The 26,781-nt window shown below is 40.0% G+C and overlaps 1 protein-coding gene across 4 annotated transcripts in view; it reads left to right on the top strand.

Annotated features, from left to right (window-relative positions):
* The first annotated feature begins 19,019 nt into the window (after nt 1-19,019).
* Dtna (dystrobrevin, alpha) overlaps nt 19,020-26,781 on the top strand; it is a 356,193-nt gene continuing 348,431 nt past the window's right edge. For all 4 annotated transcript variants that reach the window (XM_063277418.1, XM_063277429.1, XM_063277438.1 and 1 more), the window contains exon 1: nt 19,020-19,158. The gene's annotated coding sequence lies outside the window, so the exon portion shown is untranslated. The remainder of the gene's footprint in view (nt 19,159-26,781) is intronic.

The raw sequence follows: 26,781 nt of genomic DNA on the forward strand, positions 1-26,781 counted from the left end.
TTTTCCTAAACAGAGCACCAATGGTTTATGCTCTATGGTCAAGAATTGACAAAAGATACCTCTTAAAATTGAAAAGATCTGTAAGGCAAAGGACACTGTCATAAGGGCAAAATGACAATCAACAGATTGGGAAAAGATCTATACAAATCCTACATCTGATACAGGGCTAACTATCCAAAATGTACAAAGAATTCATGAAGTTAGACTCCTGAGAATCAAATAACCCCATTAAAAATGGGTACAGAGCTAAACAGATTTCTCAGCTGAGGAATATCGAATGGTTGAGAAGTACCTTTAAAATGTTCAACATTCTTAGTCATCAGGGAAATGCAAGTCAAAACAACCCTGAGATTCCACCTCACACCAGTCAGAATGACTAAGATTAAAAAATCAGGTGACAACGGATGCTAGTGAGGATTTGGAGAAAAAGGAACACTCTTCCATTGTTGGTGGGATTGCAAGCCGGTACAACAGCTCTGGAAATCAGTTTGGAGGTTCTTCAGAAAATTGGACTTAGTGATACCTGAGGACCCAGCTATACCACTCCTAAACATGTACCCAAAAGATGCTCCAACATACAACAAAGACAAATGCTCCACTATGTTCATAGCAGTCTTGTTTATAATAGCCAGAAGCTGGAAAGAACACAGATGTACCTCAACAGAGGATGGATACAGAAAATGCCGTCCATTTACACAATGGAGTACTCCTCAGCTATTAAAATAATGACTTTATGAAATTCATAGGCAAATGGATGGAACTAGAAAATATCATCCTGAGTGAGGTAACCCAATCACAAAAACACACACAGAGTATACAGTCACTGATAAGTGGATATTAGTCAAAAGCTCGGATTACCCAAGATACAATTCACAGACCACATTAAGCTCAAGAAGAAGGACAACTAAATTGTGGATGCTTCAGTCCTTCTTACAAGGGGTAACAAAAATATTCATAGGAGGCGATATGGAGACAAAGTTTGGAGCCGAGACTGAAGGAAAGGTCATCCAGAGCCTGCCTCTCCTGGGGATCTAGCCCACATGCATACAGCCACCAAACACATACAATATTGCTGATGCCAAGAAATGCACGCTGACAGGAGTCTGATACAGCTGTCTCCTGAGAGGCTCTGCCAGAACATGAGAAATACATAGGCGAATGCTCATAGCCAACCATTGATCTGAGAACAGGGTCACCAATACAGGAGTTAGAGAAAGGATTGAAGGAGCTCAAGGAGTTTGCAACTCCATAAGAACAACAATACAAACCAACCAGAGCTCCCAGGGACTAAACCACAATCCAAAGAGCACACATGGGGGTTGGGGATTTAGCTCAGTGGTAGAGCGCTTGCCTAGGAAGCGCAAGGCCCTGGGTTCGGTCCCCAGCTCCGGAAAAAAAAAAAAGAGCACACATGGACAGACCCATGGCTTCAGCTGTATATGTAGCAAAGGATGGCCTTCTTGGGCATCAATGGGAGGAGAAACCTTTGTTCTTGCCAAGGCTCGATGCCCCAGTGTAGGAAAATATCAGGGCAGGGAGGCAGGAAGGTGTGGGTGCGTGGGTAGGAGGGGAAACACTCTCATAAAAGAGGGGTAGGGGGGTGGGATGGGGATTTATGAATGGGAAACTGGGTAAAGGGATAACATTTGAAATGTAAATAAAAAATATCCAAAACAGAAAAAAGAAAAGAGTTGCAATATATATAAACAGAAAAGGCAACAAGCACATGTTCATCACATCTACAGCTAAAGACAGGAATCTCAGAAAATAGGACCTGCTAATACCTTGATTACACTCATGTACATACAAGCTCACTAAGTGAGCTCAGTCAGTTTAAATTCTCAGAAAGAGGTGAAATTGCATGAGGGTGACTAGAGAGAAGAAAGGGAAGGGGATGGTGTAATTATAATTTCAAAAACTAAATATCTTAATTATTTTATATTTAATGTAAAACTGTTTATAAATATTTAATATACATTAAAGCATATGAAATCGAGAGGGAAAAGTGGTGAACAATAAAGGAGGAAGGGAGAAGAGGTTGTGGATGAATTTGATCAAAACCATTATGTGCATGTATAAAATTATATAAACAATACAAAAATGTAGTTAAACAGAAAACTAACAGTTGAATGAGTGACCCATATCCTCTTTGCTTCTCAGCTAATCTCCTTCTATTATTAAATAATTATTTCTTTACATGCATGTACACAGTTTGTTCATTCCTTTATTGGTTTTTTTCAGTTTGAAGTAAATGTGAATAAAATTCCTAGAGCATTAACATGTAGATTTCAGTAGTGGTGAATCTTCAATGAGTTTTGATATTAGTTGACTATGTTGGTCTAAACTAATGACTTATCAAGTATTTCCCCTGCTTCTCTTTCCTGGACCAGACTGTAAATAACTGATACCTTTGCTGCTGCTGCTGCTGCTGCTGCTGCTGCTTCTTCTTCTTCTTCTTCTTCTTCTTCTTCTTCTTCTTCTTCTTCTTCTTCTTCTTCTTCTTCTTCTTCTTCTTCTTCTTCTTCTTCTGCTTCTGCTTCTGCTTCTGCTTCTGCTTCTGCTTCTGCTTCTGCTTCTGCTTCTGCTTCTGCTTCTGCTTCTGCTTCTGCTTCTTCTGCTTCTGCTTCTGCTTCTGCTTCTGCTTCTGCTTCTGCTTCTGCTTCTTCTGCTTCTTCTGCTTCTTCTGCTTCTTCTGCTTCTTCTGCTTCTTCTGCTTCTTCTGCTTCTTCTGCTTCTGCTTCTTCTGCTTCTGCTTCTGCTTCTGCTTCTGCTTCTTCTTCTTCTTCTTCTTCTTCTTCTTCTTCTTCTTCTTCTTCTTCTTCTTCTTCTTCTTCTTCTTCTTCTTCTGCTTCTGCTTCTGCTTCTGCTTCTGCTTCTGCTTCTGCTTCTGCTTCTGCTTCTGCTTCTTCTTCTTCTTTTTCTTCCTCTTCTTGAGATTATTATATAATTTTCTTTCTCCTTTTCTCCCTACAAAGCTTCTCATAACCCATCTTCCGATCTTTGCTTTCTTTCAAATTCATGGCTTTTTTCATTAATTGTTGGTACATGCATATATATATATATATATATATATATATATATATATATATACATAAAGATTCCTAATTACAACCTTCTCACCTGTAGAATGTTACCTATACATGTACTTTCAGAGACTGGGTATTGAACAGCCAATTAGTGTGCTCTGCTCTGGAGCGGGTTATCTATTCTCTTCTCAGTATTCCTTAGTTTTTTGTAGTTCTTTGTGTAGGAGTGAGGTCTTAGGATTTTTTCTTGGTCCACTCTGGCATGTCTATTTGTCCTTATGCAGCTTGTTTCTTCTTGAAACACTCATTAGACATCACAGGAGAAGGTATTAGCACTCACTGCCCACTCTGTGTAAGTTGTTAGTACTTGTTCTATTTCTTTGGTAGATGCAAGCCGATTCAGATGATCTAATCTTCACTGCCAAAGCTGTTTAGTTTGGATCTTTCATGGGAATTGCATTCTATTAAAATTATCATTCCTAGGCACACGGATCTGAGCCGTGCCCAACACAGCTTAGCAGAAGCTGATATGAAGCTGGAGGGATGTTTCTCCCAGCTAAGGAAAGGCTCTGCTGAAGAGGGGCCTCTTTTACAAGTATTTGCAGGAAGATGTTTTTCCTTCTCCCCTTTCTAGAGACATGAGGTGTGGGAGCATGTCATAGTAGTAATACTCATAATACTGTGGTTCCCTCAAATTGTAGCTTCCATGAATACTCAGTCTCCCATCTGACCACACTCAACCTCCAAAAACTCAGCCAGTAGGTCTGAGGCTAGCTTCGTTCTAGGTTACCCATAGCTACCCAATGAGACCTTGCCTATAAAACATATCAAATTTACAGTGCATTACATTTAATTATAATCACTATTTTCTGTAGGGGATTCTTATTCTTTCTGGTTCCCTAAAACTGGACCTTTAACTGAATGTTCCCTCTCTCCATACCCTCTCTTCAAGCCACTTGTAATTGCTATTTTATACCCTACTTCTGCAGTCCCAGTTGCTTATATTTCACATGTGAAATAATGTGGTATTTGCTTTCTGTTTCTGGCTTAAACTAATATGTCCTCCTCTAGGCTCATCCTTACTCAGAATGACCCTATGTTTCATGAAATGGATGCTATTCCATTGTATATTGGTACTATATTCTCTTCTTCCTTTCACCAATAAATTACAACCTCAATTCTAATGATCTAAGAACTGACATCAATTATACATTCATACATATGCACACATACACATATGACACATATGTATGTGTATGTGTATATATGTATATGTGTGTGTATAAATGTATATATGAATATATAATTGATGTCTTTTCTTGGACCTACTGAGGATCCAGTTGAGGTTGTAATTTATTGGGGAACGGAGAGGAGAATGTTGTACTAATATACAATGGAATGGCATTCATGTATATCTATATGCATGTGTATGAGTGTGTGACTATATGTGTGTGTTGTGTGTGTGTTGTGTGTGTGTATGTGTGTGTGTGTGTGTGTGTGTGTGTGTGAAGAGATTGGAACAAGTTTCGAGCCATTATGAACAAATTTGTTGTAAATATCCTTCTAGAAGTTTGGGGTTGGTGTAATTAATACTCAGTTTTATAATTCCAGGCCCAAACTGAACAGTGTTTTCAACAGGGCACCCAAACATAATTGAAACTCCTTATAGTACATTTATCACCAGCAGGATAATCAGTGTTGCAACTACTAAACATAATGAATGACTATTTTATCTGTAAAAAAAATAGGGACTTGAGTTGCACCATTAACATTGCTTGCCGGCCACCTGCTGCCTGAGATCTATCATTTTTATAGCATGTGTTGTGGAATTGGTTACTCTATAAGGCTATCTAAAGAAACAGAATCCATAGAATGAATCTCTAGTATGAAAAAGACTTATTAAATCAAATTGCATGATAGGTCAAATGTCCATCAGCATTGTGGAGAAGCTGAGAACAAAGTGGCAGCTTGGGGTGCTCAGTCCAGGAGGCTCGCTCACTCTTCAGTCCTAATCAGGTTCTCTGAAGAATCCTCAGTCTTCAGTCCACGTTGGAAAGACTAAGAAGATGGGCTCTGGTGTTAGTAAGAGATGCTATTCATAACAATAGCAGCAGCATCAACAACAGGGTAGACACACTCACCAGCAAGAAGTGAGAGAAATGTTTTATTTGGATATTTTCTGGTGCTGTGATAAAGCACTTTGACCAAAAGTTAAGTTGGGAAGGAAATAGTTTATTTAGCTTAAACTTTCAGGTAATAATACATAATTGAAGAAAATTAGGGACAGAAACCACATAGGGCAGAAACACCAACATGGCCAAAACTTAAAGCAGAAGCCATGGAGGACTGGTGCTTATTGGTTTACTCTCCTTCTCACTTTCAGCTACTATAAGCAGGTCTACCTGCCCACCAAAGTGGCACCACCCAAAGTGGGCCAAGCCCTCCTATATCAATTAGCTATTAAGAAACCTCCCAAAGACATGCTTATAGTCTTAGGCGAAGGAGGCAAGACTTCAGTTGAGGCTCCCTAATCCCAGATGTGTCAAGTCAACAACCTTGATCAACCATCCCAGCAAGCAAGAATCAGTGTATCCACTTCTTGGTACCAGCAATAGTGCCTTGGTTTAATGTTTGCAGATGGCATAGATTCCTAGGTAGGGCAGACTCTGGATGGCCTTTCCTTCAGTTTCTGTTCCACTCTTTGTTCCTGTATTTCCTTTTGACAAGAAGAATTCTGGATTAATATTTTTGAGGTGGATGGGTGGCCCTATCCCTTAACTGGGGCCTGTGCCTATCCACTGGATATAGTCTCTACAGATTCTGTCTTCCCTTTGTTGGGGCTTTAGGCTAATGTCCTCCCTGTTGGGTCTGAAAACCTCCTGGGTCCCTGTCATCTGGGACTGTCTAGTGGCTACCCTCAGTTTCCCCTCCCCCACGGTTACACACCTACTTTCAGATTCCTGACCTTCTGTACTTCAGCCCCATCTCCTCCCATATATGAACTGCTCCCCTTTCCCTCTCCCTGCTCTCTCCTTCCCAGATTCCCCCCACCTCTACCTCCCAGAGATTATTTTCTTGCCACATCTGAGTAGAACTGTAGCATTCACACTTTGGTGCTATCTTTCTTCTTGGGTTTCATATGGTCTGTGAGTTGTATCATAGGTATTTTGGCCTTCTTTTTGGCTCATAGCCACTTATCAGTGAGTACATACCAGGCATTTTCTTTTGTGACTGAGTTGCCTTCCACAGGATGATATTTTCAAGTTCCATCCATTTGCCTGCCAATTTCATTAAATCATTGTTTTTAATAGCTGAATAATACTATATTGTATAAATGTACCACATTTTCTGTATCAATTCCTTTGTCGAGGGACATCGGCGTTGATTCTAGTTTGTGACTATTATAAATAAGGCCACTATGAACATAGTGGAGCATGTGTTCTTGTTATATGTTGAAGCATCTTTTGGTATATGCCCAGAAGTGGTATAGCTGTGTTCTCAGGGAGCACTATGTCCAATTTTCTGAGGAACCTCTAGGCTGATTTCAGGAGTGGTTGTACCAGCTTGCAATCCCACCAACAATGGAGGAGTGTTCCTCTTTCTCCACATCCTCACCAGCATCTGCTGTCACCTGAATTTTTGATCTTAGTCATTCTGACTGGTGTGAGGTGGAATCTCAGGGTTGTTTTGATTTGCATTTCCCTGATGACTAAAGATATTGAACATTTCTTTAGGTGCTTCTCAGCCGTTTGATAATTCTCAGTTGAGAATTCTTTGTTTAGCTCTGTACCCCAGTTTTAAAAGGGTTATTTGGTTTTCTGGAGTATACCTTCTTGAGTTCTTTTTATATTTTGGATGTTAGTCCTCTATTGGATGTAGGGTTGGTAAAAATCTTTTCCCAATCTGTGGATTGCTGTTTTGTGCTATTAACAGTGTCCTTCGACTTACAGAAGCTTTTCAATTTTCTGAGGTCCCACTGTTAATTCTTGATCTTAGAACATAAGCCATTGGTGGTCTCCAGGAAATTTTCCCTTATACCCATGTGTTTGATGTTCTTTCCCACTTTTTCTTCTATTAGATTCATTGTATATGGTTTAGTGGGGATCCTTGATCTACTTGGACTTGAGATTTGTACAAGGAAATAAGAATGGGTTAATTTTCATTCTTCTACATGCTGACTCCAGTTGAACCAGCACCGTTTATTGAAAATGTTGTCCTCTTTCAACTGGATAGGTTTAGCTCCCTTGTCAAAGATTAAGTGACCAAAGGTGTGTGGCTTCCTTTCTGGGTCTTCAATTCTGTTTCATTGATCTACCTGTCTGTCTCTGTACCAATACCAGGCAGTTTTTATCACTATTACTCTGTAGCATAGCTTGAGGTCAGGGATGGGGATTCCTCCAGAACTTCTTTTATTTTTGAGAATGGTTTGTGAAATCCTGGTTTTCCTTTCTTTCCTTTTCTTTTCTTTTCTTTTCTCTTCTCTTCTCTTCTTTTCTTGTTATTCCATATAAAATTGAGAATTGCTTTTTATCTCTGTGAAGAATTCAGTTGGGATTTTGATGTGGACTGCATTGAATCTGTAGGTTCCTTTGGTAAGGTGGACATTTTTACTCTTTTAATCCTGCCAATCCATGAGCATGGGAGATCTTTCCAAGATTCTTTGAGAAAGTCAACAAGGTAGATAAACCCTTAGCCAGACTAACCAAAGGGCACAGAAACAGTATCCAAATTAACAAAATCAGAAATGAAAATGGAGACATAACAACAGAAACTGAAGAAACTAAAAAAATGATCAGATTCTACCACAAAAGCCTATACTTAACCAAACTGAAAAATCTAGATAAAATGGCTGATTTTCTAGACAGATGCCAGGTACCAAAGTTATATCATGATCAATTTAGTGCAGAATTCTATCAGACCTTCGAAAAAAAGATCTAATACTAATATTTCTCAAACTATTTCATAAAATAGAAACAGAAGGAACACAATGCATTCTCTGAAGCCACAGCTACACTGATACCTAAACCACACAGAGACCCAATAAAAAAGAAAACTCCAGACCAATTTATCTCATGAATAAAAATAGTCAATAAAAAATAGTCAATAAAATCCTTGCAAACTGAATCCAAGAAGACATCAAAACGATCATCCATCATGATCAAATAGGATTCATTCCAAGGATGTAGGGGTCCTTCAATACAGGGAAATTCATCAACGTATCCACTATATAAACAAATTCAAAGAAAAAAAAAAACCACACGATCATCTCATTAGATGCCGAAAAAGCCTTTGACAAAATACAACACCCCTTTTTGCTAAAGGTATTGGAGAGAATTTTAATTCAAGGCACATGCCTAAATATTATAAAAGCAATATACAGTAAGCCAATAGCCAACATCAAACTAAATGGAGAGGAACTTGAAGCAATCCCACTACAATCAGGGACTAGACAAGGCTGCCCACTCTCTCCTTATCTATTCAACATAGTGGTTGAAGGCCTAGCCAGAGTAATTAGATAATAAATGGAGATGAAGGGAATACGAATTGGAAAGGAGGAGGTGCAGTTTAATTTTGAGGATAATATGATAGTATACGTAAGTTACCCAACCAAATCCACGAGAGAACTCCTACAGCTGATAAACAACTTCAGCAACATGGCTGGATACAAATTAACTCAAACCAACCAGTAGTCTTCCTCTACTCAAAGGATAAAGGGGCTGAAAAAGAAATTAGGGAAACAACACCCCTTATGATAGTTATCTTGGTATGATGAAATATCTTGGTATGAGGTTAACCAAGCAAGTGAAAGATCGGTTTCGCAAGAACTTCAAGTCTCTGAAGAAAGAAATTGAAGACCTCAGAAGGTGGAAAGATCTCACATGCTCATAGATTGGCAGGATTAACACAGTAAAAAGTTTTAATTTAATATAAAATGATATAATTTGTTAGAAGATAATAAACCACAAACTCCAAAATAACCTGTTTACAGCAATGTTGCCCCTCATGGCATCTGTCAGATATTAGAAAATTACTGACATTTTCTGAGTTTTCATTTCTCCAGAGTTAAAATGGTGGAAGCAGAAAGATGCGAGCTAAATTAACGCCAAAGGTTCAGCTGCTTCAGCTTCTTCTAAGTTTATCTTTCGCAGGAACAACATAGGTGATAGTCTACACAGGCTGTAGAAAACGGCAAAAACAAAAATGGGGACAACATGCATGTTTGGATGTATGGGAGACTAGAGACAATGGGAGAGGCTTTGTTTTGACGTCCGAATGAGGTATAACTTCACGGTAAGGCTGGTGGCAGACAAATTATGAAGATACTTGAATAGGAGGCTCAAGACTCTGCACTTCATTCTAGAGATAAGGGAAGAATTTGCAAGGTCTTAACACTATAATGGTTTTTCAAAGCAATGACTTGGTGTTAAGCATTAGGGATGAAAATATAAAGGTCAATGGCTCCAGGAGAAGGAGAATCAATAGAGGGGATGGTTTCTAGAGTAGGTGCGAGCTAATGATAGCTCAGCAAGGTGATGTCAGTGAGATTCAGAGTAAAAGCTCTGAGAACAAAGGGACCCAGTGCACCTAGCTGGCACACCAGGCTAATAGGGGGAGGATAGGACTACCCTGATTTTTTGCTGGAGAAGGCTGTTACACTTCAATTGTTTCACATGGAAAGTGTATAGGGAACAGAAAAACATGAAGATTTAAAGCATTAAGCAGATATGAGAGAAAATATATTGTGCACAGTGGAAAACACAAGCCTAGATGATGAGAAACCAGGGACATATCCATTCTAATTTGAAATGAAACATTGCTTTAAAAATAGACGGAAAATGTTAAGGGAAGGCTACAAGTTGGACATTACTTGAGGGGAAAAAAGGTCCTAGTCATTTGTATGTATTGCTGGTTGTGTTTTTAATTTATTCTCAAGCGTACTTCATTTAGTAATATCTCTTTTATGTCTGTGCATTGTTGAAACGCTGTAATCCAGGTCTTCTGAATCGACAGAGCTTAGCTCCTTTTTATGTAGGAAGCTTTTATCAAGACACTTAAAGTGTCCTTTGGTTGTAGTAATCATGATTTTAAAAGAGAAGCAATAGTATAAAATATCCTATGACCTAGCTCAGTTAACAGAGCAGATCAGTGGTAAAATCTAAAAGAGAGAACCAAGTTTATTATCTAAAGGTAGGCTTTACTGTGTAACTAAGTTTATTTCTCAAATTCTAGCGAGTTGAACTGATCAAACTTGTTTGATTTACTATGGAGAACACAGGAGTGGCATTTCCTAAACTCCTATGCCAGGTTTACAAGGAGAAAATATAATATATGGGAGGGCAAAGTGTTCAACTGTTAAAATTTTTCACATGCATGAGTGAGTGTATACACACACACATACACACACACACACACACACACACACACAAGTGCATTCATGAACACATACAAGAACTTGAGTTTGATCCCCAGAACCCACCTAATAAAGCCATGCATGCTGGGGTACACTCAGACTCCTGATTCTAGCAAAGCAGAGAAAGAAGATCTCAGACTGCCTGACCAGTTCAGCAGGTCCAAACCCAAAGACTGTCTTCCAAATACCAAGCTGAATCTGGGTGTGTTGGCACATTCCTATAATCTCAGCACCAGAAAAACAGAGGCAGTCTGGTCTTTCTGAATTTGAGAACAATCTGCTCTGCATAGTAAGAGAGTAGCCACGGTTATACAATGAGATCTTGTCTTTGTTAAGGGGCACTTGGGGTGGGTTCCAATGCTTCAGGAGATAATCCATCACTCCTATCCACATGAAGGTAGTCCTAAACATATTCAGTGGGTACTGAGAAGATGGAGTGAAGAAAAGAAAGGCAAAGAAAGACAGAGACATGTTATGTTGGGAGAAAAAAGAGGTAGAGGGAGTATGGGAAAAAGTGAAGGGGAGGGAATGCAGGGATAGACTTGATCAAAACACGCCACATTCGTGTATGGATGTTAAAATATTTTTAGAAGCAAGCAAGATTCGAAGACTCTCAACTGAGACTGTTTTCTGATCTACATGCATACAGAAAAAACATACACAAATGTACACACACACACACACACACACACACACACACAGAGAGAGATGACAAGAAAACTGGAAACCAGTGTTCTACTCATCATGATCGGTTACACTTGATGGTTGTTGCTATATTAACAATTTTCTTTATTATAGAATAATAATATTTAAGCCTTCTCCACATCCCCAATTAAATACTATTCAGGAAATTACATATGAAGCTCAGGGGAACCTGTTTCCCAAGGTATTTGTTATAGGTTTTTACTTATGGGACTGAGGATGCAAACACAGACCTTGTATGCATCAGGTATTCTACACTCTCAGCCCTACAGTGTAGGTCTCAAACACACACGGGTACTTTCCGGGATCCTGTGATGTTTCTTCCGTGATTGTGGTGCACTGTAGTATCTTGGGAATATTATTGAGAAATCTGAGTTGCACATACACTTATATGTTTCAAAGATTTGTGAACATAGTATTTATACATTACAGGTTCTTAGTAAGCCCCCAGGAGGAAAAATATGAGAAAATAATCTCATGTGCAAATCATAGACAAACTGGTAAAAATCAAGAATTTTTTTTAAAAGTCTTGACTGAAACTAGTTAAATGGATTAAATTACTTGTTTTTTTTAATTCAATTCTATTTCTTTCACTTATTCATTTTACATTCTCCTCACTGTCCCTATCCCAGTCACCCCCTCCCACAACCCCTCCCCAATCCCTCTCTCCTCCAAGCGGGTGGGGTTCCCCTGGGCGTCTCCCCCACCCTGGCACCCCAAGTCTCCATGAAGCTATGTGCCTTCTCTCCCACTGAGGCCTGACAAGGCAGCCCAGTTCAAAGAACATATCCCACATACTCGCAACAGTCCCTAGGATAGCCCCCGTTCCAGTTGTTCAGGACCCACCTGGCGGTCAAGCTGCACACCTAGCATAGATGAGCAGGGAGGCCCGTGCACACCCTTTCTTCGGTGGTTTGACGCTGAGAACCCCCGGGATCCAGGTTACTTGACTCTGTTGGTCCTCCTGTGGAGTTCCCACTCCCAACCCCCAGCAATCCTTCCTCATATTCTTCCACAAGAGTCCCCAAGTTCCATCCACTCTTTGGCTGTGGGTGTTCTCTCTGTCAGCTGCTAGGTGGAGCCTCCCAGAGGCTCCTGTCTGTATCATTTAGGAGTCTGGGGGAGGTGGGGAACAGGCAGCGGGAGAATGGCTGTCCCCCTGAATGGTAGGCTGCTCAGGGTAGCTTGGCTTGGCACAGAGGGCTCTAACTTACTTGTTTTGCACAGAAATTTCAGAGGACAGACTATAGAGTGGTGCATTTAATGTATTTGAAAAAACAAAAGGCAAAACTAAGTAATTTTGTCCATGACAGCAAGGACGGAGGCACAGCCCCATCCTGTTGCCCACAGCAGCCTGAGAAGTTTCTTTAATCTTTGAGAGATCTAAGCTCCAGGATAACTGGATATTTGGTTTTGAGACAAAGGATTTCAGGATAAGCTAGTATATGGTAGAATTAACTTTTATTAAAAGACTTTGTAATAAATATTTTAACACAAGGGCTACTCAGAAATCAAGATGCACTAAAGTATATGTATAAATATAAAATAAAGTATATATAAACTTTAAATTATTATACATAGCTTCAATGCTATCTAGGAATACATAACTTAAAATGAAAAACCTTTAATAGATTAATAGTTAAAAATTATTCTCCTACTCAGAGCAGTATCATATCAAAACTATACATTTTTACTTAATTCTGAAAGCAGATATTCGCTATTGATGGAACCACATAGATTCTGCACAATGTATACGTGATGGGTAAAAATGGTACACTCCCTATGTCTAACATACATGAAATGTCTCCATTACTGCCGTAAGATTTTAGACAGTGACCAACCATGAGTTGTTCCAGAGGGTGAGTAATATGGGCTGGAGAATACACTTGGAATTGTGACAGAAGAAAAGGAGTAATTATTTGGCATGAATTATCTTATTCATATACTGTATATATATATATATGTATATATATATGCTAGCCATTCGTCAAATACAGTTTCTTTTAATGTAAACTATAAACCATGTTTAATGCTGTCTTTTCTCCAAATATTTGATACCAAAATACAAACCATAGGACTTGTTTTTGAGTTGAAAAACATATAACAAGAAGAAATAGCTCTTAGTTTAAAGTATTTAGCCTACTACCTAGTTAAATGACACATTTATACATACACACATGTGTCATCTGAATTTCATTTTTTTATTTAAAAAAACATTTTCATACAATATATTCTGATCATGCTTTTTCCTTCCCCAACTCCTTCCAGATCCTTCCACATTCACACACACAAAAAAAATCCAAGATACACACACAAACCGCACAAAAACCCAAAAATATACAAGCAAAACATCAATATGACAAAAATGCTCAAAGTAATATGAAACAAAAAAATGGCCACGAAATATCAGTGAGTTCAGTTCCTGTTGACTAACGACTTTTGAGCACAGACCTACCCTGAAAATAGGTGTTTGTACATCATTCGATATTCCCCATATATGCTGCTCAGTGCCAAAGGTATATTTTTACCTCATAGGACTGCACTTTAACTTTCTCAAAAGACATCCCCTGGAGTCTCTTCCATAATAAGATGAAAATATGTACATATTGTATACATATTTATTACTTATTTTGAAGATCATAATTAGATTATTACAATTTTAGCTTGATTTCTTTCATTCTTTAGCTTTCCATAGATTATAGGGCTTCTCAGAATAAAATAAGGTGCCTGGTACTTAGAAGAAGACTTTTCATCAAATTGAAAGCATTCCGGTTGATACAGCTGCTGTCAGTGTGCACATGTTTGGGCTGTTGTCTACATGACATTTTAAAAGTCACCAGTTGGGCGGGGTAATGAGCATCTGTAACCCCAGCACTCAAGAAGTGGAGGGTTCGGGGCTTGACGCTGCATCCTTGACTGCGTAGTGAGCTCAAGGCCAGTTTGGACTATCTAAGACACCATCTAAAATCCCCACCTGTTTCTTTTCGAGAAGGAATCACATCAATAGAAAGAAACGAGGTAAACCATTTTCACATATAAAATTGTTTTGAGTTTTCATTTTGTAGCCATTTCTTTGATGTTTCAAAATTGATTAGATTTCATTTACAAGTGATGGCCAAAACATCTGACATCTCCCTAGAATACATAAGTAATAACTGGATTGATTTATTTGCAATAAGAGCACAGTCTTTTCTTTGTCTTTAACAATTTGGATGAGTTCATTACGTTGATCAAATTTATTTGATATTGATACCCCTGATTCACCTAATATTATTTTTGGTTATGAGTACTGAGAGATTTTATATCCTTCAGCATACATGCATTCTATTCAACGCAGAAACGATTAAAAATACGGATAAAACGGTTTTAGCAGCAGCGTGGATACTTTCCAGATACTTTCCAAGCGCTTCCTGAAGATTGGCATTCAACAACAGGCTTTTCCTCTATATATCCTCATTGTGATCGTGCATTAACGTTTCATCTCAAACATTTGTGTTCTGTTTATGCTCCATTGAGAAAATAAGTGCTTCATGGAATAAGATAACGCTGGCATAATGCCACTGAGAGATGTGAGCCACTATAATATGTATTTAATAAATTGTTCTTTTAAGGTAGAACTATAGCTACTTTAAAAAGCAACTTTTTTTATTGTAACACTAGGAAATAAAGATACATGAACACACACACACACACACACACACACACACACACACACACACACACCTGTATTTAAGTTTTATTCTGCCCCTGGCCACCGTCCCAGGAGAACACACGAGAGGCAAATAGTAAGCTTTCTAATGGTGTTACGTGGACAACCAGTGAGTGACAGATACTGACTGAGCAGGTTACCAGGTACCACCAACAACTGCACCGTGAGGTGCTGCCCATGCATAGAAACCTTCATTAGCTAAGAGCGAAAATGAGCCCAGAGCCCTGTCTCCTTACCTGAGATTTCCTTTTGTAAGATTCCAGTTAACTGAAGTCAGCCACGACTCTCTAAGTCCAGAAGCCATCAGTTCACAAAGTTTAAATTATATCCCATGCAAAGCAGCAAGCAAACATTGTACCCGCCTCATTTCATCCTACCTGGGCTGTGAGATACACTGCTGTGTCAATCCTGTGTGTACTGCACACTTGTCAATCACTTGGTAGGTCTCTTGGCTTCCTAATTAGTTCAGGAGGTAATTCTGTTTCATCTTCGAATAATGTGCATTTTACTTTATAATGACCCCAAACTACAAGGAGATTTAGACTACTCATTCAGATATTCCAAAGAGAAGTCCTAAAACATGTCTTGTAAGTGAAAAGGAGAAAGTTGGTTGTAAGTTTGTAATATACAGGAGTAAAAGTATAGAGCACATACAGTTCGGTGCACTTCAGTCTCACATATTGATTAGGGGTCTTGGGAGGTGACCCCAAAAATAGTAAGGGAACACTCCGCTGCCTTGGCACTGACTGCCTACCAGCTGACTGGACCACATCTCACTGCAAAGTTTCTCAGGCAAACAAATACTACCTTTATATACACATGCGCACATTTTGAAATGTCCCCTAAACAAACAGAGGGAATAGCCTCACTGTTTATTAACACGACATTCAAGTGTGCTCCACAACTCTGAGTGTTTAAAGCATGATTCGCGCACTTCAGTGGTGGATCAGAACGTGACGTCCCGAGTCTCACTGATTCCATAATGGAGGCATCTTAATCAGAGCTAGAGAACAGTGGAAGGTTGCTGAACATTGGGGGAGTCAGAAAGAAATCAGAGCTGAACTGTTTTTTGTAATTCACAAGGACAACGTCGGTCTTCAGAAATATGGTAGGAGACCACGGTGGTCTCAAAACATTTTATCTCATGCTCATGGATAAAAAAAGCCCCGGTAAATTTATTAAGCCACATTTCAGGTGATTTATTCCCTCGGTTTGTGTTGGACCGTTAGTGCACTTTTCACACTTGAATTCTAACCAGTAGCTTGAGAGAACAGACTTTGTAGAGTAATCTGTATTCGTGCAACGTCAGGGTTCCTAACTCATAAAGCAGTCATGTCTTGGCAATTCTTCTGAATTCATCTTCTTGTCATGTGAGTCTGAAATACTTCAGAACGATTAATCCTGTATGCCTACGAGTTCTTAGCAGTTCATAGGTAATCATATATTGGCTGTAACACACCTACTACATAACCACACATACTAAAGAAGTAGTCATATCCATCAGGCTCTGCTATGACATTTAGTGAACAAGCGATAATGGTCTCTTAACCAAACGTAACCAGAAATAATGTTATTCCTAAATATTGTTCCTACTCACGTGAAAAATATTCCAAAGGGACAAAAGACGTGTCTCAGAAGTTAGACAACTCCCTCCTCTTCCAAAGGACCCAACTTCAGTTCCCCACACTCATACTCTGCAGCTCTCAACCACTTGTGGCTTCCTTGGACACCCGCATACATGTGTCATGTGCACACAGAGACATGCGTATGTGCACAAATAAAAATAAATCTTAAAAATATTTTCCCCATTAAATATCTCCATGGCGCATATAGAAAAAAAAGAGAATTATTATATTTCCTGTAACTCAAGCCCACAGGACAAGGATGATGTGTACTTCAAACTTATTTCAAGTGTCAGGAAAGACCTTCATTTGAAAGCCCGTATCTTCATTACCCATTTCCCAGTACTCTGTGCTTTGAGGTGGTCTCCATTGTTCTTTCTGAATCATAGTGTTAAGTTCTTAAACTATGGCTTTGCCTTGGTCCCCAGGGTCATTTTTCCTGTCACACCTCATTAGTAGATGAGCCTGTTCATTTCTTCTAGAGTATTTTCTGCCTTCACTTAATTTTTTAGCCTTTAAAATCACACAGGGAGGTCTCTTCCTGGGTAGCCTTGCCACCGAATTCCCACGAGATTATAAAGCAAACAGAAATGATGATTTGAGAAGAGCAAGAAATTCTACAAAGTCCTGAATTTATTTTCCATTGCAGCAAAATTTAGAAAATATTTATTTTCACATGAAACTTGTTCTTCTGTTGTATTTTTTTTTTTGAGGTTAGAACATGATTATACCCTTCCCTATACTCTGCCTATACCTTAAAGTCACACCCCCTCTTTTCACTAATCGTTGTTCTATGCCTATATATGCCTAAACACTACCTGCTCGGTCTGTGTAGTGTTGCTCACACAAATGTTTTCAGAGCTGACCATTTCATATTGGATGACCAGTTGCTGACAAAGACTAATCCACTCTTTCTTTGTGTTAACTCCGGCCCCTCTTTCCCATCTTGGACTGATGTCCCTTCAATCACCTTCCCAAAGCCACTCTCTCTCCCACACGATTTTTCTTCTCTTTGGACCGTCAGAAGTTCAATTTGCTGCTAAAGTTTTGTATCTACACCTGAATAGAAACAACTAAATGTGCTTTTCCTGAGAACTTTTGCAATTACAAAACTCGGTGTTTGTGCGAGCCTGGTTCATACACTGAGGCATATCAAGGTGAAACACGTTCTTTTGGCCGTGGAGAGTCAGGCCTTAGCTGACAAACGTGGGACAGAGAAGACTGTCAGGATTTGAGCAGGAAACAGACATCATCAAGTGAAAGAAGAAACTGTGTTTTGTGCTATTTTGTGATGAATCATAATACCCAAAATAACGAAGCCTGTCATCTCTAGTCAGTCAGAACATACACTGCAATGTGAGCTGGTGTAGAACAGCTTCCATGAACTGCAACTCTTCATCTTCCTCAGGCGTGATCCAGCTCTCCACATGTGCCGTGCATTAAAAGGGTTTGAATGCAATACAATTCTGACTTGGTGACTACTCCAAATGCATTGACTAAAATTGCTTGAAATTGCTATCTAGGTAATTTAAAAATGCAAATGAGTATGGAAGCACACATACAAAAAAATCAAATTAAATATAAATATAAAACTGGTGATATATGCAAACACACAAAGAGGATTATAGGCAAACACACACATAGTAAAGTGAATTTTCAATTTCAGTTGCTAGAAAACAAAAAATAATATTTTCATTATTTTCAGTAATTTATCTTCTAGGAACTGATTATGATGAATAAGGGACATCTGGGTAGGTGTGTAATTAATATTTATGGTGAGATATTGACTCGTGTGTCCTTATATAGGTTATGTTTTCTTACCTATGCCTTCCTGTCTCTGAAGTGTCAATACTATTTGCCTTCTCAGCCACCTCCTCTGCAAAGATGCTCTGTAAATAAATGAGGTAATGCTTGGGAAATCTTTGCAGCTTAGGATAGAAAACCACTGCACACACATAAGATACGCTTGTTATTCCATATTCAAGCCTGAGTGTCCTTGCCTCTATATTAAGTGGAAATTACATTGTTTGAATCCTTTGGTTTGAATCAAAATTTGGGTCACTATGAAAGAATCATTATATTTAATTTTAATACGGACGCTGCTTCAAAACCTTGCACGTGAGGGTAGAAAACTGTAGGAAATAAACAAAGCACATAAATCAAGTTTTGAAGGAGAAAAATCTTTATCTGGAAGGATATTCTCTCTCTCTCTCTCTCTCTCTCTCTCTCTCTCTCTCTCTCTCTCTCTCTCTCTCTCTCTCTCTTTCTCTCAATGAGTATAAACACTGTATTTCCCAGGAAAAATATTTGGATCCAGAAAAGAAGCTAGCACCACACTGTGTGAGTGTGTGCACGCGCGGGTGTGTGTGTGTGTGTGTGTGTGTGTGTGTGTGTGTGTGTGTGTGTGTGTGTGTGTGTGCTGTGCGTGCGCGTCCGTGGAGAGGGGCGGGGGAGGCGGATGAGGAGGATGAGATCATAGCTTCAGGATCCTCAGGAAACCCTGGTACAGGCAGCAGCCAGCCTCCGCTGTGCCCACATGACCCACAACTCTGGCAGCGGACCCGGCACTTCCAACATTACTAAATAATCAGAGAGCGGCTCCCACTCCGGGCCCACACCTCCCTGCAGACGATGGACACCTTCTAAGAGTTTGGCGAGTGGGTGACCCAGGCGCCGGTCCATTGCAAGGTGTGTGTGCACGTTGACTGCTCCCTTGACGGCTCTGGTTGGGGGAGAGCTCAGGGGTTCAGGGGGTGGAGATGCTAGGCTAGGAGAGGGCGCTGGGACTCGGCTGTGGTGCTGTCCCCTCTCACCCGGAGCCTCGGAGCCCTGGAGGCGCCAGGACGCGCGGCCGCCTCTGCGCAGGGACTGGGGCGCCCTAGCAAGGGCAGGCGCCGGGCAAAGTCTGGAGCCGCGGCGGCCGGGAAGGGCTGCGCCCCGGCGCCCACTCGCGGGGTTCCCACCTGTGTGCCCGCGCCCGGCGTGTGCGGGGGACCCGGACTGCGGCGGCGCCTCCCAGGGCGGCGGGGCGGCGCCTCGGGCCCGCGGGGCGGAGGCGGCTGCGGCGGGGTGCGCGTGGCAGGTGGATTCCCCCCGCGCCGCAGCCCACGCGAAGCAGGGGCTGCCCACGGCTCCCCGCGCCGGCTCCGTGGGATGAGCTGTTCCGTCGGGATCTGCCCTCGGGGTCGCTGTCGTCGTGGGCTGTGACGCGGGGAGGCGGCGTGGCTGGCCCCCGCCGGGGATAGGACTGAGGCTGGGGAAGTCTGGCGGAGAGTGGGGGAGGCCGGGGTTGACCGGGAAACCCGCGCGAGCTGGTCTCTCCCGCGGCGGCGTGGGGCGGGCTTTGCAGTGCGGCGCGGGGCCGCGCGGAGCGCTTAGCTTGAGTGGGCAGTGGGGACTGCGGGGGCTCCCTGCCTGTCTCCAGCCTCCCTAGCCTGTTGCCCACTTTGGAGTTCTAGGCTGGACAGAGGGCAGCTGGGAGGGTCATTCTGGTGCCCAGAGTGGGAGGTAGAGAGAGGACTCTGTTGAGTGCCCAAAACCAGAGAAGACAGGCAAAGGCATGCTGGGACTGGATGCAGACCTGTCATTAGGGCCTGACCTTAGGATTCTGCTCCTGGATGGCCTTGGGACTTGGTGGCTTTGGAAGGATAAGGGTGGAACTTGGAGCTACTGGGGAACGGGAGATGGGGTAGGATGTATACTAGCAATAGATGATAGTCCCAGTGTGGCCATTCTTGCTCCAAAACAGCCTGTGAGTTGAGTTTTACATCACAGTCTTCCTTTTACCTCTTGCCACTACTGATGTTTACTGTGGTGCCGGGCATCAATGCTGTTGCAGTATATGGAGGAGTTGTTATTACTATTTTTATTCTATTATACTAAGCTTATTTCAATGTCTCACATAAGCAGTTTGGTGTTGTTTAGTTTATTACTTTTCTCAGTTCTTCCACTGGCATAAGAGATAGGCTGTATTATAGCAGCTTCCTTGGCTCCCCTCGCTCACCCAGAAGATATCCGGGCATCATAGCTTCCCCCAGTCAGAGCCCTTCTGAGCTTTGGGGAGATGCTCAGTGACCAAAACCCTGAAAATGAACCCCTTCATTGGCTACATTCAGGAAAACTTATTGTCTTTTGTAATTTTTGTCACCATGATCACAGCAAAATAGCCATTTGGATAGTTTACTTTTGACACAGCTCACCAAGTTTCCTAGAATTAGTATAGGCCAACACAGGATTTAACAACAAGGTTTCAAATTCAGTAGTTAAGATTTGTCACCGACATAACTATCATCGAGAAGGTGGCTCAAACCATGTGTTTGTTTACAATTAGGGTAAGCCTCCTGAGCTTTCAGTCTGTTTGTTTAAAGAATAGATTTTCTACAATTGATTTTCTCGTTCATGATTTTCTTCAGAATACCATTTTCATTTTGCAGAATTTTTAATAAGTTTCATTATCTTTAATGCGATCAATCTGACAGGGGTTTGAGCAGCCAAGTAAAAAGGCTTATGCAATTCTCTTTTAACTGCCGCTGATGAAAGGGCAGGTTGTATTCTGAGGACATTTATGTATGTCCTGGCTTTTAACCAGTTGTCTTGTACTGTCTACACAATTGTGTAGAAATGAAGACTAAAACCAAGTTTTCTCATTAGTTCCAAATCGACCTTCTTTTAAGCATATCCACTTAATGAACCACGATGAAAAGAAAGGTCTCTGTGGGCTCAACCCAGCTCACGTGTTTAGAGAATAACTTATCTGAATTATTCTATGAGCTTATCATAGAGTTTTTATAAGATGCACTTTTGGGGACAGATGTCTCTTGTAAGTCTTCATCTGTTATTTTTGAAGTAAATTTAATTGCTTCTGCACATAAAAAGTTTCTAACTTACTTTGACATTCATGGGTTGCCTTTCATTCTTGCCTTTCGCTTGAATTAAATTCAGTTGGCAGAATTTTAAACTCACACTTTCAAAATTTTAAGTAAAAGAGCCCAAAATCCAACTGCATTACGTGATCATGAAAACAAGATCTGGTGGTTAGTGACCCTGTCCCAGCATCATGTCTACACGTTTATTTGTGAGTACCAGAACTCAAAACTGTGATCACAGCACTGCAATCTAGGAACAAAAATGTGATGTTGTACCTGTTTTTTTTCCTTTTTTTAAATAATTCTTTTTTTTCATTTTGTCGAAAATATTTCTCACAGAATATATCCTAATTGTGATGTCTCCTCCTTTGATTCCTCCTACTTTCTCCCCACCTCCCTTTCCATCCAGATCTACTCACTTTCTGCGTCTTATTAGAAAACAACAGGCTTCTAAGGGATAATAATAAAATAAATAAGGTAAAAGAAAAAACTAATGCTTCTGAATGGAACAAAACAAGCAAACAGAAAAAAGAGAGCTCAAGAAAAGGCACAAGAAACAGATATAGATGCAGACACACTTTACTGTTCACACATTAGGGATCCCATAAAACACTTAAATAGAAACACACACACACACACACACACACACACACACACACACGGCACCTATAAGGTAAAAAAGGGAGGAAAAAGTAAAACAAAATAAAGGTATAAATAAATTAAATATAAATAAAATTGTTTTAAGCCTGACATGATATTTTGATATATTAAATCCTTATACAAAATACTGATTGTTTTGAAGCCATAAGTCTCCGGTGCATATCAGTGTCTTTTTATAACTGATTCAAAAATGTTCCAGTTTTCTTGCTTCTGATCCTTATTTTAGAGATGACATTCTCTTGCTGCTTTTATCTAATGTTGGGGCTCTGACCTGACTTCCCACTCGCTGTCCCACCCCTCTGGTCTGGGAAGACTTTTGTATTATCCCTGGTCAGGAGCAGAGTGCTCCCTGTGCCTGGTGCCGGTAGGGAACAGGAAGTGAGCGGTGCTGGTAGGGAACAGGAAGTGAGCTCTGAACTCTGGGAGGACCGAGTTGATGTGTGAGCACTGGCCCATCAGAGGAGCAGCCTTTAAAAGGTCATGAGAAAAAAAATGGTCTCGTTTAATAAATGAAGTTCTTCAAATTTAAATGTTTACTGAGTGACAATGTGTAAGGAGATTCCTGGAGAGCTCCTAGACGTCGGAATACGACCTAGGGAGAAAAGAAATGTGGCAATATTTGTAGAGAAGCGGTGTGCCAAGGGTTGATCCTGTTTTCTTCTGCAGTGTTTGCAGGGCAGCTTTTTGAATCAGTTTCTGAGTCAGAGAAATGAGTCTCCCTTTGGTTGCCATTTAGCTTTCCTTTCCTTCTGCCCTGTGGACATGGTGGGGATTGCAGAACTCTATCACTTTTCAAAGCGCATGAAGAAGTTGCTACCCTTATTTGCTTATTACCCCATTCCCAAAAACAGCGTCTATCTCCTTTCCTTCAAGAAAGAGTTGCCTTCAAACGAAATGGCGCTTTTGTTTTTTGGTTGTGGGTAAGGTCACAAAATGTCTCAAATAGAATTTTAATTGATTCTTCTCTAGGTTCCTCAGATTTGCTAAAATGCCTAAGGGCAGCTAAGAGGTTTCAGAGTCAAAGAGAAAGAGACAGAACATGTGTGTGGTACTATTGAACCTTTTCCACGATGAATATTATCCTATGGGCTCTGTATAAGTTAATTAATGTTCACTTCACAAAGTAGCCATACAGTGTCTGCATTTATTGTAGTTATCTATCCTCCATTATTACAGATGGAAAGCCTGGAGCATAAGGACAATATTCATAACCACAGTCAGAGTCAGACATGAGCTTTACATTTGAATATTGAGGTTCCAGGGTCCATTTCCATCCGTGTTGGGAAACATGAGTCCTCCGAATTTGTTTATTTATTTCCTTTTATAAAATTTGATTGCAAGAGAACAATGCTTTTTATAGCAACACATTTTGCCCCATATGTCTGGACATAAAGGGTGAGTGACACAGTGTGAGGATTTTCCCTTTACGTCATGTGTATGTTTAAATTTAAAATGTGAGCACCTGAGTGGTGGTTACACTGATGTTCTCAACGTTAAGAGAACGGCACTCAGCATTCCAAATCCCTCAGGATGCATCTATAATAGCTACAGCCTCTGTGAATAATGATAAACTCAGATTTTCCCATCACTGGTACCATTTTCCCCAAAGTCTGTCTAAACTGAGCACCACAAAGAGACCAGAGAGTGCAATGTAAATATTCCATTAAATTATCTAGATACAACGAGAATGACCTTGCTCATTTTTACATTGTGATCTTTTGACATAAATCAATGTACTTGTTGTGGTAAAAAGTAGGGAAATTTCTAAATAATGTTAACCTAATTCGGTGGAACATATCATTAATAAAAAGAAATAATAATTGGGTAAAGACGGTATTTCAAAGGTCTTTGCTTAGCATCAAATAATAAACGTTAGTGAATGTTGATCAGCAGCTGATGCAATTAATATCATGCGTGAGTTCACACATGGCGAGCATGTGCAGTGTTTGTGTCTCTTTTCTAAAGTTCTTGGGAATGCTGAAGGCAGCACTCATATTTTCCATGAATTATGCATTCCTTGGAGGTACATGATGTATGATCTCTCTGTGTGCTGTGCTTATCCAAAGCCTGGTATCATAGAGCAATTATGGTTCCCATTTATTCAAAATAAGTAGATTTACCATAATTAATTTACTCACTGTAAGTAAAAATATACAAAGCTCAATTCTTTCATTTGACTTGTTTTTTAGTATGCATGCCTTAGAGTAAACAATGCTACAGATAACACTGACGAATAATAATACATTAAATACAATTTACAGCTTAATGATATAGTGCACTGTCCTATTGTAGTGTTTTGTGTATAAAATATGAAGAATTAGTACAGTTATGCTATGGTGATAAACACAAAATCTCAGTGATTGAAAACAATGGCAAAGGCTTTTTATCTTGCTAATATTATAATCTCCAGTCTGTTAATTGGAGATTCCGTCCTTCATCTTCCTCGTTCAAGTATACAAACATATAAATCCCTGGATATCATTATATTGTATCATGACACAAGGGACTATGCCTACACACTACCAGTTGGTATAGTCCTTCACCAGAAAGTGGTACTCAACAGTTCCCATATTTCAATGGCTAAGAAAAGTCATGTGACCATATCTAAATCCCTCCCCCTCACAAAAAAGGCATTCTATCATACCTTGTTAAAAACAAAACAAAATCTTGAGTGGATACATTTAATGGGTACCACATAAAATTAGTAAGTTTCCTTCATCTCATGTTCTTTAATGTAAAAGTAGAATCGTTATTATCTCCGTGTTAAAGCATGACAACTAGAGCATTTCTTACATCAGACCTTCAGTGAAGAAGTTGAAGGGTCAAGGGATGGTGACGGGCAAGCTGCTGTTGTTTTCCAGCAGGAGCTGTTTTTTCAGTCATGGGATGATGATAGATGCTTTATTTTAGCTCAGATGACCTTAGCAGTTACAAGCTAAGAACAATACAAAGACTCTGCAGAACACCAAGCCTGGGTATGTTCAACTTCTTTGATTGTGTCAACGTTATACAGAAACCAAAACAGCTATGTGCACATGGAGCCACTTCACAGTATGGACAAAATAGCTGTGCTACCGTGTATTAGCTATAAAAATAAATGCATGTAACGTCCCAGTACACACTGTGACCGTACTCTTTATTGACGGACATAATTTGCACAGTCGGAGTATAACCAATTCCCATTTTAGACTAAGCTTTTTATATTAAGACAATTAGCACTTGTGTAAGGGCGCAGAAGGGAGTGATACAAAAGTAACCCATTGCTCCATTACCTATCTCCCCAATCTTTCGACATCTTGAAACAACTTGCAAAACCATAACACCATATTACAGCCAAATTCTGACACTGATAGAATGACAAACGGATTTCATCTCCATGGGGCTAACTCCTGCTGTGCTTACATGGCCATAACAACTTTCCTCCAGTTCTCCTCTTTTCTGAGCTCCTTGAAGTAAATACCTTGGTTTTCACTTCTGCAGTTTTGGCTTTTGAGGAGTGGAATATGAGTGGAATTGCACCATATGTAAATTTAGCTTGTGCCTATGTAGACAAGCCTGTGTAGACAAGAATGTCTCAAAAACAACCCAAATTTTATGAATAATAAACATTTCGTGGCCTGCAGGGAGGCATAGTTCATTTAGGCATTCAAATGTCAAAAATACAGATTTTTCTTGACTCTTGACTACTGCAATTAAAACTACTCTGACTACCCATATACATATTCTGTCTGAATACAAGTGCTATTTTTTGGCATAAAATACCAGGAATTACCTGTATATTTTTATTTGAAACCATCAAACTCTTCAACACTATAAAGAAAAATTTATTCCATTAACAATAATACACAAGGGACCGTCCTGTTTATGTGAAGGACACATTCCATTTCTTCATTTATTTCAGATTTCCTCATTGACTTCCCTTTAAATTATAATCAAAAACTTTCACAGTCTTTTATTCCCATCCTAGTGAAGACCAATACTGGCCTGCGGTCTACACTGCGGGGCACTGTCATTAGTATTGGTGTCAGAACAAGAACTTCATAAATTAATTAGGGTGCTCTTCCTTCTCTTGTTATTCATTTTACAAATGCTTGGTCCAGGGCCAGGCCTGAGCATGCATACAGACAACATTATAAGACCGAGAAGGATATTCGTACGCATGGGTGCTTGCAACAAGTGAGAGGAAAGGAGTGTTAGATTCAAAAGAACAATGAGGCTTATATGAAAGGGTTTGAAGGGAAGGAAGGGGGAAAAGGATGTAAACACATAATCTCAAAGGTAAAGGTAAAATAAGTAAATGAATAAAATACTTAGTCCAATTCTCCATTGGAGCCATTTGAGTAAGAGGAGGTGTTCTTCTGTCAGAGTTCAATTATAAAATATTGAGGAATCTGTGCACTTTATTTAACACATCCAGGGTAATTGCATAGAATAAGTCGGGTGCTTTTTAATATTCTTTAAAAATCAGCAGCGTCTCGGGCAATACCCTTTGTCCTGCTGCAAATCAGATCATCTGTGTTCTGCCTTCTTTGAGCCTTGTGAGAGTTTGTTCCAATTTTATTTATGTCGTAAAAGAACTGCCACTTCATTTCCTTGTCCCTGTTGTGTTTCAGTGTGTTGTTTCACTGATTTCTGCTTTTGTAATAATTTTCCATGTTTCTTTTTTTCATGTCTCTTTCATTGAGTTTATATTTGCTCACATTTTATACTTCTGGTAAGAAAACACAAATTATTACTTTAAAAGTTGTCTACTGTTCTCAGTTTTATGCACTTAGTGCTATAAATT

This window comes from Rattus norvegicus, chromosome 18 (genome assembly GCF_036323735.1).
Source record: "Rattus norvegicus strain BN/NHsdMcwi chromosome 18, GRCr8, whole genome shotgun sequence".
Lineage (NCBI taxonomy): Eukaryota > Metazoa > Chordata > Mammalia > Rodentia > Muridae > Rattus > Rattus norvegicus.